The sequence below is a fragment of the Leopardus geoffroyi genome, chromosome B4 (genome assembly GCF_018350155.1).
Source record: "Leopardus geoffroyi isolate Oge1 chromosome B4, O.geoffroyi_Oge1_pat1.0, whole genome shotgun sequence".
In the NCBI taxonomy this organism is placed as follows: domain Eukaryota; kingdom Metazoa; phylum Chordata; class Mammalia; order Carnivora; family Felidae; genus Leopardus; species Leopardus geoffroyi.
The window spans coordinates 64,977,041-64,989,345 of NC_059341.1; the positions used below are offsets into that span (position 1 = coordinate 64,977,041).

The 12,305-nt window shown below is 39.1% G+C and overlaps 1 protein-coding gene and 1 pseudogene across 7 annotated transcripts in view; one reads left to right on the plus strand and one right to left on the minus strand.

Moving 5' to 3' along the window:
* BICD1 (BICD cargo adaptor 1) overlaps positions 1-12,305 on the plus strand; it is a 256,333-nt gene that overhangs the window by 94,165 nt on the left and 149,863 nt on the right. The window lies entirely within an intron of this gene.
* LOC123591654 lies at positions 5,079-7,079 on the minus strand (annotated as a pseudogene).

The following is a 12,305-nucleotide window of genomic DNA, read 5'->3' on the forward strand; positions in this document are numbered from 1 at the left end:
CCTTTGAAGGAGCTTCCCTGGCTTCTATCTACTTGGCTTCTGCTTACATTTCCTTGAACTCCTGTAGAAGTCAAGAAAGTTAGGAAAAGCAGTCTTTAAGCTAGGGCAGTATACCCCAAATAACATCAACATTTCTTATGAAGGAGAAAGAGGGTGGATATTGTTTAGATAACTCACAGTCCCTTCCACAACAGCAAACTAGGGTGGGGGTAGCTGGATGACAGTGTCACTTTGGTTTATTTTTATTTTTATTTTTATTTGTGTTTTTAATTAAAAAAATTTTTAATGTGTATTTTTGAGAGAGAGAGAGAGTATGTATGAGTGGGGGAGGGGCAGAAAGAAAGGGAGACACAGAATCTGAAGCAGGCTCTAGGCTCTGAGCTGTCAGCACAGAGCCCAACATGGGGACTCAAACTCACGAACTGCGAGATCATGAGCCGAAGTCGGACACTTAACCAACTGAGCCACCCAGGTGCCCCTATTTTTATTTTTTAAAGTAGGCTTCATGCTAGCGTGGAGCCCAACACGGGGATGGAACTCAGAATCCTGAAATCAAGACCTGAGCTGAGACCCAGAGTCTGATGCTCAACTGACTGAGCCACGCAGGCACCCCAGTTTCACTTTGTTTTAGCCTAATCTTTGCCTAAATTACTTTTGTATTTCCTAACTTCCTATAAGTTCAGAAGAAAAGTCTCATATTATCTTAGTAATGCTTTTTATCAGGTTTTTCATTTTCTGATTTGCTGCAGTTCTGCTCTGCATAGTACAGAATACTTGACGCCCAGGCTCTGGAGTCAGGCCACTGGGCTTTTAATCCTGGCTGTGCCGTTGTCCAGCTGGTGACTTTGGCAGATTACTGAACCTACTATTCAAAATAGTGAGTAATAATACCATTATTTATTTTAAGTAATGTTTTAGGCTGAGGTGGTTTTTAAACATTCAAGTAAAAGATCAGGTTACTTTACATGAAGGCAAGAAGACACCCTCAAAACATTTGGTTCATTCATTTTGTTAACCAATAAGAACATGAGGGTCCACAGACAGAGGAAAAGAAACAATATATCCAAGAAACATTTTTCTTTTCTTATTTGATTCGTAATAAAAGTCACTCAATGTAGTCTCATATCTCAGTCACAACTGAGTTTTAAGAAAATCTAGGCCACATTGATAACTCCATGTTAATACTGCTTTTTTTTATTTTTGCTAATAGCTGCAAAATCAGGAATATTTAAAGAAGAATTAAAGAATAATTAAAGAAGAATTACTTTCTTCTTTAGGCTTTCCAAAAAGCCTACAGTATTTCTTCTCTGAGAATAGAGTGTGAGATAATCTTTTTCCTGAATGAAACAAGGTTTTCCTTTTCTGACTCTGGAACTAGAATGATCTCCTGGGGGATCCCTCTTATCTAGGGCTATTGTAGTGGTCACTCTGCCTGAGCTGATTTCTGTTCACTTTCTTGAGCTGAATCAACTCAATGGATCTACAAGTTGTCCTTTAAAGCACTAGACTTGTTTTTACACAAAACTTGCATATAAATAAAACCCACCAGTTTTCCTAGGTTTTAATGAGGCCTTGATATTCCAGCAATTTGGTACCTAAATGCATAGGTTCTGAATAAATGTTGGAAGGAAGGAAGGATGGCAGAAAGGGAAAAAGGGAAGGGAGGGAAAGTTAGCAAAAAGAAATTGTTTTTTTACTGAATATTGGTTTGATTTTTAGTTGGAAAAAGGAATGTAAAATTTATTATTTTTCTACTTGGAGACCCAGAATATAACTTATGATGACTTAAGAAGTTAAGTTCCTGTTATCTACATCTTAATAGACAAAGACGCTCAATGGATAAAATCCAGAAAAAAATTTTACCTGTATTTTATACATATTTTGTTCAGAAAACAGAATCTATTTAAAGATTGAAGAGTTGTTTTTTTTTTTCTGGTTGTAATACTCATAAAATGTGTGCATTTGAGTTTTGCTCCTGGACAGACATATTCTGCTAAGCAAGCAGTCTTAAAAGAGATTGATTGCTGAGCATGTATGTTTTTCCTTATGCTGATTCTTAAAGTCTCTGTAATTCGCTTGAGACTGTGGATAGGTATAGTAATAAGAGACTAGCTTTTAACCCAGGCAAAGGAGGCTGAAGTGAACCATCAGAAATAAGACTGACTATATACATCAACTAAGGGACAGTGGTTGCCTAACCCTTTTGACCCCAAGATTTTTTATGACATAAATCACCCTGCCAACAACAGAAAAAATACTTAGAACCCAGGGAAAGCTAAGGTAGAGGAAGCATGGGTGATCACCAGCCTGGCCAGATGGAGTCCTTTTGTTGAGCCAAGTTCACCAGGGTAGAAGACCAGATCCTAGCTTAAGGCCCACACTCTGATGAGTAAAACATGTGTTAAAGACTTCAAGGGGCCCAGTGGGGAACAATGAGCAAGATTTGGAGGTCCTGAACTTCCCTAAGTTTTGGGGGTGGGAGGGGAAAGGTGTAACTTTTTTCTTTTTCTACTTTTTGGGTTTATCTATATTTTCCTCAGTAATTCCATATATTACTTATATAAAGGTTTTATATATTCACTGGCTAAATTTCAAAATCAATATGGATTTGCTCCTTTCCTACAAAGTATGACATTTTCATTTAATAGATTGCCATCAGTACTCACGTTCTGTTTGATGCAGATAGTTCAAAGATTAAATAACAATGAATAAAGTTTAGATGATACAAGTTACCCCTTCTTTCTCAGGGGAACTGCCCCTCACTTCAATACCTTAACATCTGTGGAGCATTATAGGATAGTCTAGAGACAGGCACACTTCTGTCAATATGATTTATGATGGACTTGGCACTTGATATCAGCAGGAAAGGAGGGGCAATTCATTACATAGTGCTAGGGATATTGATTATTTATATAGAAAATAATTAAAATAGATCTGTACTTCATTCCACACACAAAAATCAATTTCATGTAGATTAAGGGACTTAAATGTAAAAGGCAAAACTTTTGAACTTTTGGAAGAAAATACAGAATAGCCTTATGACTTTGAAGAAGGGAAGGATCCTAAATGAGACACAAAAGTCCTGGCCAGAGAGTGAGGGATTAGTCACTGGACCTAAAATTAAGGACATTACTTCATCAAAAGACATCACTAAAAGATTGGAGCGGCGGGGAGAGCAACAAACCAGGAGAAAATATTTGCCATACTTATTAGTAACAAATAGTAAGGGAACAGGAACCTGTCCTTTAGAAAATGAGACCTTATGTTTTGAAAAGACACTGTAAAATGTGTGAAAAGACAAACCATAAATACTGGGGGAAGATATTTGCCATGCATATAACTGACAAATTAGTAAAGGCGGGGGCGGGGGGAAACACTCTGTTGAAAAATGAAAAAAAAGCCTTGAGTAGAAACTACACAGAAATGGAAAGGTGAATGGTTAATAAAAATATGAAAATGCATAATCTCATTTGTAATCATGGAAATGCAAATTAAACCACTAGGTGGTACTATTTTACCCTCCCCAAGGTGGTAAAAACTTTAAAGTCTTAAAGTAAACAGTAAGGATGTGGGGCATTAGGAACTCTCGGTCACTGCTGGTGGCAGTGTGAGTTGGTCCAGCATTGGAGTCCCCTGCAGTCCTGCTGGGGCGAGCAGAGCTGTGTGTGATCTGCAACCTGGCCATTCAGCCTCTGGTCTGCACCCCAGACCTGTGGTCCTCAACCCTTCCTTACATTAAAATCTCAAAATGAGTGTGTCAGAAATACTTAGGCGAGGACTTACCCCAGACTTGTGGATACCAAACTGTGTGCCCAGGGTGCCCAGGGGCACTGTGGCAGCCCCACAGAGGACCAAGGGATATTCACATATATTTGTTTGAGGGCAACACAGTGATACTTGGCCTCTGTTGACACTGTGTGAGCTACTAGCTCCAGGTAGTTCAGTTCACAGTTTCAATATCAGATTGGGCTACATTCTTCTTTTTTTTTTTTTTTTAGCACAATATTTTGCAAAGCTGGGTTTTCAGTGGTTGCTAATAAAAAGCAGATGCCATGCGAAAATCAATGTGTAACAGGAAATGAGGGTGACAGGGTCCAGTCTGATTCCAGGTTTGAGAAGTTGTGCAGTGCCCAGTGGATACACACATCTCATTAGTAAATAACTATGGTTATTTAAGAATGACATTAGAATATTATTTTTTCTTTAAATTTGCATACATTAGATTTTTTTTTATGAATGACAACTTTATTTTTTTATTTTTTATTTTTTTACTTTCTGTAATTTATTTGTCTTTTATAATTTACATCCATGTTAGTTAGCACATGGTGCAACAATGATTTCAGGAGTAGATTCCGGAAGCCCCTTACCCGTTTAGCCCATCCTCCCCTCCCACAACCCCTCCAGCAACCCTCTGTTGTTCTCTATATTTAAGAGTCTCTTATGTTTTGTCCCCCTCCCTGTTTTTATATTATTTTTGCTTCCCTTCCCTGTGTTCATCCGTTCTGTGTCTTAAAATCCTCCTATGAGTGAAGTCATATGACATTTGTCTTTCTCTGACTGACTGATTTTGCTTAGCATACTACCCTCTAGCTCCATCCACATAGTTGCAAATGGCAAGATTTCATTCTTTTTGATTGCCAAATTATACTCCATTGTGTATATATACCACGTGTTCTTTATCCATTCATCCATCAGTGGACATTTGGGCTCTTTCCATACTTTGGTTATTGTCAATAGTGCTGCTGTAAACACTGGGGTGCATGCGTCCCTTCGAAACAGCACACCTGTATCCCTTGGATAAATACCTAGCAGTGCAATTGCTGGGTCGTAGGGTAGTTCTATTTTCAGTTTTTTGAGGAACCTCCATACTGTTTTCCAGAGTGGCTGCACCAGCTTCCATTCCCACCAACAATGCAAAAGAGATCCTCTTTCTCCGCATCCTCGCCAACATGTGTTGTTGCCTGAGTTGTTAATGTTAGTCATTCTGACAGGTGTGTAAGGTGGTATCTCATTGTGGTTTTGATTTGTATTTCCCTGATGATGAGTGATGTTGAGCACTTTTTCATGTGTCGCTTTGCCATCTGGATGTCTTCTTTGGAGAAGTATCTATTCAGTGTGACAACTTTATTTTTTACACTTAAAGGCTGATGAAAAACCATTACTAATCCTTTTAAAGAAAATGCAACATCTCGATCAGAAAGGATAACTGTATTTACTCATTAAATACCATTTACGTTTTTTACAACACAACTCGAAGACACTGAACATACATGTTTAATCTCAGTACAGTGGATTCAAGACCAAGTATGAGTGTTAAAGCATCAAGGCCAGATTACAAATTATCATAGTCGTCATTGTCATTGTCATCATCATCATCATCATCTTCTCATTTTCTTTTCAGCGCATTTGATGATTCATTAGCAGTACTTTGTGATGACACCATTTTAGTGGTAATAAGGATGTTTTGGACCCAATTAATGATGGATTAACCAGAATGTTCTGAACTGTGGATGTTGCAGAAATTGATGCTTTATCAGCTCGGGACTGTGCAGTGGGCAGCCCAGGACTGTAAACCTTTGCTCTGTGAGAAACATTGGAGTCCCGAATTTAGTTGACACAGTGTGGGTTTGTGGGTTTGGCATGCCAAGTGTGGGTCTACTAGTCTACTAGTCTACTACATCTTGGTCTGCTAGTAACTAAACCAATACTTAACTGTGGAACTGTTATTCTTCTCACAGAAGTAGATGCCTTTTTTTTTTTTTTTTTTTTTTTAAATAAAGACTGAAGTCTATAGTTTGGAGCAGTGAACGAGTATCTCTCAGGTGGCAACCCGGGACCTGAATATGGCTTGGTTACTGGCAAAGGAGTTTGATTTCTTTGCCTTGAAACGTCTAATAAAAAAATCTCTTGGGGGAGGGGAGGTAAAAGACTGATCAGCATTACATTGGGTTGCCAATCACACATCATTTGCATCAACAGTAGCTTTCTTAGCATGCCTTCAATAAATTTTTGCTTCATCTAGAATTGTGATCACATATCAGAAGGCAAACTCCATCTGATTTATAACTCTTGGCTTATATTCTGTAATGCCCATATCTTCAGGATTTGTGCCATCATCTGTGCATCTTTCAGCGTGCTCTTGGGAGAAGCCGTCTTACCAGACTCCATGATCTCCATTTTGGCTAAATAACCCACATTAATGTATTTCAGTCCTGATCTTGCAAGTTCTTTGCCTAGCGCGTTTTTTCCAACCCCTGGTGTACCACACTGGCTCCAGGAGCCTTGGCTCACGTGCTGTACATACGTTAGTTTTTCAAACACATACTACATTGTTAGGACATAAATACTTATTTAGGAAAGAGTTGTTCAGTAGTTCTTTTGTCCTGGGGTGCCATGAAAACATTATTGAGACACCAGGTGTGCCTTAAACCATGAATGCTTAGGAATCTCTATCCCAAATCAGTTAACTCAGAATATTTGGAGATGGAGTCTGTGTGTCTGTTTTCAAGAACTTTACAGGTGATTCTAATAGGCCACTAGGGCTGTACCATTATAGAGACACTTTTGCACTTGTGATTTAGGATAATGCTATTCAAAGTATATCTGGGGACCAGCACTGTTTGCAAATTATTTTGTGCAGGTCTGTACCAAGATAAATATAGTTTATATTAATCACACTTTCAGTGAGGTACAGTTTTTATAATCCTTTTGTAATCCTCTTTTACTCCTACGTTATGTTTGTTCTGGTTAAGTTTATTGAAATACAATTTTATGTCTCTTACATTTATTAATAAAAAAATTGGTTAAGTGAATGCTGGTGAGGATGTGGAGCACTGTGAACCCCCATGCATTGCTGGTGCAAATGAAAAATGATGCAGCCACTGTGGAAGACAATTTGGGGGTTTCCTATAAAACTAAACATACTCTTGCCAAAGATCTAGTGATCACGGTTCTTGACATCTATCCAAAGGAATATGGATATGAAAACATATCCACAAAAAGCCTGCACATGGATGTTTACAGCAGCTTTGTTCATAGTTGCCAAAACTTAAAAAAAATTTTTTTTAAATGTTTGTTTATTTTAGAGACAGTGAGACAGCACAAACAGGGGAGGGGCAGAGAGAGCCAGAGACAGAATCTGAAACAGGCTACAGGCTCTGAGCTGTCAGCACAGAGCCCGACATGGGGCTCGAACCCACAAACTGTGAGATCATGACCTGAGCTGAAGTCGGACACTTAACCGACTGAGCCACCCAGGTGCCCTGATAGTTGCCAAAACTCGAAAGCAACAAAGATATCCATCAGTAGATGAATGAATAGATAAAAGGTAGTCCCTCTAAACAATGGAATCTTATTCAGTGCTAAAAAGAAACGAGCTATCAAGCCATGAAAAGACTTGGAGAAAACTTATCTACATATTGCTAAATGAAAGAAGCCAACCTGAGAATGCTAAATACATACGTATGATTCCAACTATATGACATTGGCAAAACCACAATGGAGATAGTGGAAAGATCAGTGGTTGCCAGGAGCTAGTGGGGATGAGTAGGCAGGACACAGAATTTTTAGGGCGGTGAAACTGTTTGGTATGATGAAGGTGGTTACATGTCATTATACATTTTTCTAAATCTATACAAAGTACAACACCAAGAGTGCATCCTAATGGAAAGTATGGACTTTGAATGATAATGATGTGTCAGTGTAGGTTCGTTGATTGTAACAAATGTGCCTCTCTGGTGGGGAAGGCTATGCATGTGTAGGGACAAGGAATAATGGGAAATCTCCATAACCTTCCTCTCAATTTTGATGTGTACCTAAAAGTGCTCTTAAAAAAATAGTCTTAAAAAGAATTGAGGCCTATATTTTGTATTTTTCTTCTCACATTTTTAGCAATTTATATTTGTCCAGCTTTATTAAGGTATAATTGACTTGCAACAAACTGCACATATTTAAAGTGAACAGTTTGTTCAATTTTGACATATGCATGCCCCTTGATATTTTCATGCCCCTTGATAATCTCTCCCTTTTGCCCCTCCACACCCCTTCCTCAACACCCCCTACCCCATCTCGGAGCAACCACTCATCTGCTTTCTGTCACTACTGATTCTTTTACATTCTCTAGAATGTCATGTAAGTGGAATCTGACAGTATACACTCTTGTTTTGTCTGGGTTCTTGTACTCAGCATGATTATTTTGCATACGTTGCATGTATCAACGTTCATTCCTTTTCATTGCCGAGTAATGTTCCATTGTATGGCTCTACCATATTTGTTTATTCATTCACCTATCGGTGGACATTTGAGTTGTTTCTCATTTTGTATATTACAAATAAAGTTGCTATAGGGGTGCCTGGGTGGCTCCATTGGTTGAGCATCCAACTTCAGCTCAGGTCGTGATTTCACAACTCATGAGTTCGAGCCCTGTGCTGGGCTCTGTGCTGACAGCTTGGAGCCTGGAGCCTGCTTCAGATTCTGTGTCTCCCTCTCGCTCTGCCCCTAACCCACTCGCATTCTGTCTCCGTCTCTCTCAAAAATAAATATTGAAAAAAATTTTAAAAAAAAAGTTGCTATAAATATTTATGTACAAATCTTTATGTGGACACATGCTTTCATTTATTTTGGGTAAATAAATACCTAGGAGTGGAACAGTTAGGTCATATGGTCGGTGTATGCTTATAGTAATTTATTTTTATTGCATTTTACAAAAGCATTAGTCCACCAAAGATTGGAAATAAAACTGTTCCTCACCACATGTATTTTGAGAAGTATTAGCCTAGGAGATAGGCAGAAGAATATCCAGAGCTACATTGTATATATCAAAAAACTAGAAGCAATCCAGTTATCCATTGTCAGGAGAATAGATTATTAAAATGAGGTAATTGGGCGCCTAGGTGGCTCAGTCGGTTAAATGTCTGACTTCAGCTCTGGTCATGATCTCGCGGTTCATGAGTTCAAGCCCCGCATGGGTCTCTGTGCTGACAGCTCAGAACCTGGAGCCCACTTTGGATTCTGTGTCTCCATTTCTCTCTGCTCCTCCCCTGCTCATGCTCTGTCTCTCTCTCCTTCAAAAATAAACATTCAAAAAAATTTTTAATGAGGTATATATTTATATATTTGTTATTCAGTAGAATATAGCAATGAAAAAAGATGAATTACAGCTATTCCAATTAAGATAGATATATTGTAGGAATGTAAACTTGAGTTAAAAAAGCAAATTACAAAAGAATGCATATGGAATGATTCCATTGCAGGACTTCAAAAACAAGCAATATTGAACAATATATTATTTACAAATACATACATATATGGTAAACTACAAAAAAGGAAATGGTAAATACAGAATAGTGTTTACTTGGGGGGCGTTGGGGTGCAATGAGGGAGATAGGGCAAATAGAAACTTTTGAGACTAACAAATCATGGTCTTTTTTTTTAAACTACAGAAATTAATTTTGATGTTATTTTTTGTGCTTATATTTTGTTATAAATTTTCTTTCTGTATATAACAACAACATTTAGAAAAATCTCTGAACTGGGGCTCCTGAGTGGCTCAGTCAGTTGAGCGTCCGACTTCGGCTCAGGTTATGATCTCACACTTTGTCAGTTGGAGCGCCATGTCGGGTTCTGTGCTGACAGCTCAGAGCTTGGAGCCTGTTTTGGATTCTGTGCCTCCCTCTCTCTCTGCCCCTCTCCCACTCACGCTCTATCTCTCAAAAATGAATAAATGTTTAAAAAAAAAAAGAAGAAAAAGAAAAGTCTGAATAGTTTTAAAAGGCTGCCTGAATAGTTCTGGGGCACCTGGGTGGCTCAGTCGGTTAAGCGTCCGACTCTTGATTTCGGCTCAGGTCATAATCTCATGGTTCATGGGTTTGAGCCCCGCCTCAGGCTGTGTGCTGACAGTGCACAGCCTGCTTGGGATCCTGTCTCTCCTCTCTCTGCCCTGACACTGCCCCGCCCCCCAAATAAATAAACTTAAAAAAAAATAAAAGGGGCTTGGTTTACCAAGACAGAAGGTGCCAATTATAAACCATCAAGAATACAAAAAAAATCTAGGCTTTAAGTAAATATATATGTGAATGATAGGCTGTTAGGTATTACACTTGGAAATATCAGAGGCAATAACTCAAGTTATCATAGATGCCTTGTTTTTCCAAGATGGATGGAATTTACAATGAGATAGGAGTTAGGTTAAAAGTCAGAAAAGATAGGGAAAGTTAAGGAAGAGTTGCAAGTTCTCACTGAGGGAAGATAAAGCTGAATTCTTTGCTAAAGTAAACTTTAGAGCCTAGGCCTTGAGACATTTCTGTTGTTTTTTTTGCTTGTTTGTTTGTTTTTACATTTTGAATGGCTTAATAAGAAAAAGCGTACATCAGAACTCCCTTTCTGGTAAGAGGTTTAGGGTTTCAGAAATGCACAGGGAGCTGTGATCCACGGAGAGAAGAACAGCCCCCTGAGTCATGCACAAGTTCGCAGAGAACCTCGCACCAGACCTGAGACTTCCAAAGGGGAGGTGAGAGGCAGGGGCAGACAGTGTTAAGTAAGCCTCTACTGTGTGCAAGGTATTTTGTATGTGTTTTATACCTCTTCTCTGATACCCTTACCTTTGAGGGCCAGTCTGTTTTTACTTTTAAGGTAGATGGTATTATTCTCATTTATGTACATGTGAGGACTGAGACACAGAAATTCAAAACCTTGCCAGAGATTTCAGAAGAGGCTTATTTAAACCCAAATGTGTTTGATTCCAAAGCACGTTTTCTTCCTCCTGATAATAGCCAGTAATTTTTGAGCATTTACTGTATTTGTACCAAGAACGGTTCCAAGCGATACATAGATTTTCTCTTTTAAGCCTAACAATAACCCTATGAGATAAGAAAACTGAGGTGTAAGATATTAAGTAACTTGTTCAGTGCTCTACAGTTAGGAAGTGGCAGAGTTGCTCTAGCTCAGGAGCCCATGCCCTTGACCTCTTCTGCCTCTTATGAGTACATGTGCCCTTTCAAGGATCAGGCTTGATTCTCACTGTCAAGGATACCCTAGGACTCCTAGTAACTTTTGAGCCATGAGTCATGGAAACCGATTTTTCCCAGCTGGGTACTTTTGGGTTGTCTCACCTCTAGTGAGTCCCTTGTTATTGGATCATACCCTCTAAGATACTTTCCTGCTGGAATAAGTCGTTTGGGAAATGTTTCTCAGTCACTCCTAACAAGTGTAGCTCGTTTATTCCTGTGTGTGTTATGCACACACTTTATGAAATCTTTTGGACCCATTATTTCCCATGGAATGAGTGAATCCTTAGTAGAACTCTCAGTTCTCTTAAACTCTCAGACTATAATCTTTAACATGGGCTTTCTTTAAGGCTTAAATTTCAAAGAAATGGTAATTCAACATTATTTAAACCATTTGATGGGATTATAACTCCTATCCTTTCTACTCCAAAAGTATTTGAAGTAGATTAAAATAAAAGAAGCCCATACCATGGGGGTAAATACAACAAAAACTCAAAACAGTACAGAGAAAACAGGAGAGAGTTATGCCAGAAACTTAAGATATTTTAGTTAATTGCTCTAGAGCACTTAATGCTGAATTTCCTGGCCAGCTGAGGCAACAGAGAAGTATAATTGGTCAGATAGTTTTTATTATATGTTTACATCTTTTTTTTTAATGTTTATTTATTTTGAGGGAGAGAGAGACAGAGTGTGAGCAGTGGAGGGGCAGAGAGAGAGGGAGACACAGAATCCAAAGCAGGCTCCAGGCTCCGAGCTGTGAGCACAGAGCCCGATGCAGGGCTCAAACTCACAAACCATGAGACCATGACCTGAGCTGAAGTCGGATGCTTAACTGACTGAGCCACCCAGGTGCCCCTATATGTTAAAGAAGGTAAAGTTGTTCATTGGAGAGGATGGGTTACAATAATAGGTTAGTTGCCAACCGTTTTTTCCTACATATTAAATCATGGCTCAATATCTCCTGATGCACCCAGATCTTAAAATGCTACATGTAGTAGAGATTTTGAAGGACTGCCATTGATAGTCCTTTATTTTATTTTTTTTTTAATTTTTTTTTCAACGTTTATTTATTTTTGGGACAGAGAGAGACAGAGCATGAACAGGGGAGGGGCAGAGAGAGAGGGAGACACAGAATCGGAAACAGGCTCCAGGCTCTGAGCCATCAGCCCAGAGCCTGACGCGGGGCTCGAACTCACGGACCGCGAGATCGTGACCTGGCTGAAGTCGGACGCTTAACCGACTGCGCCACCCAGGCGCCCCTGATAGTCCTTTAAAGAGGTGCCATGGCACTGCAGTAATTCT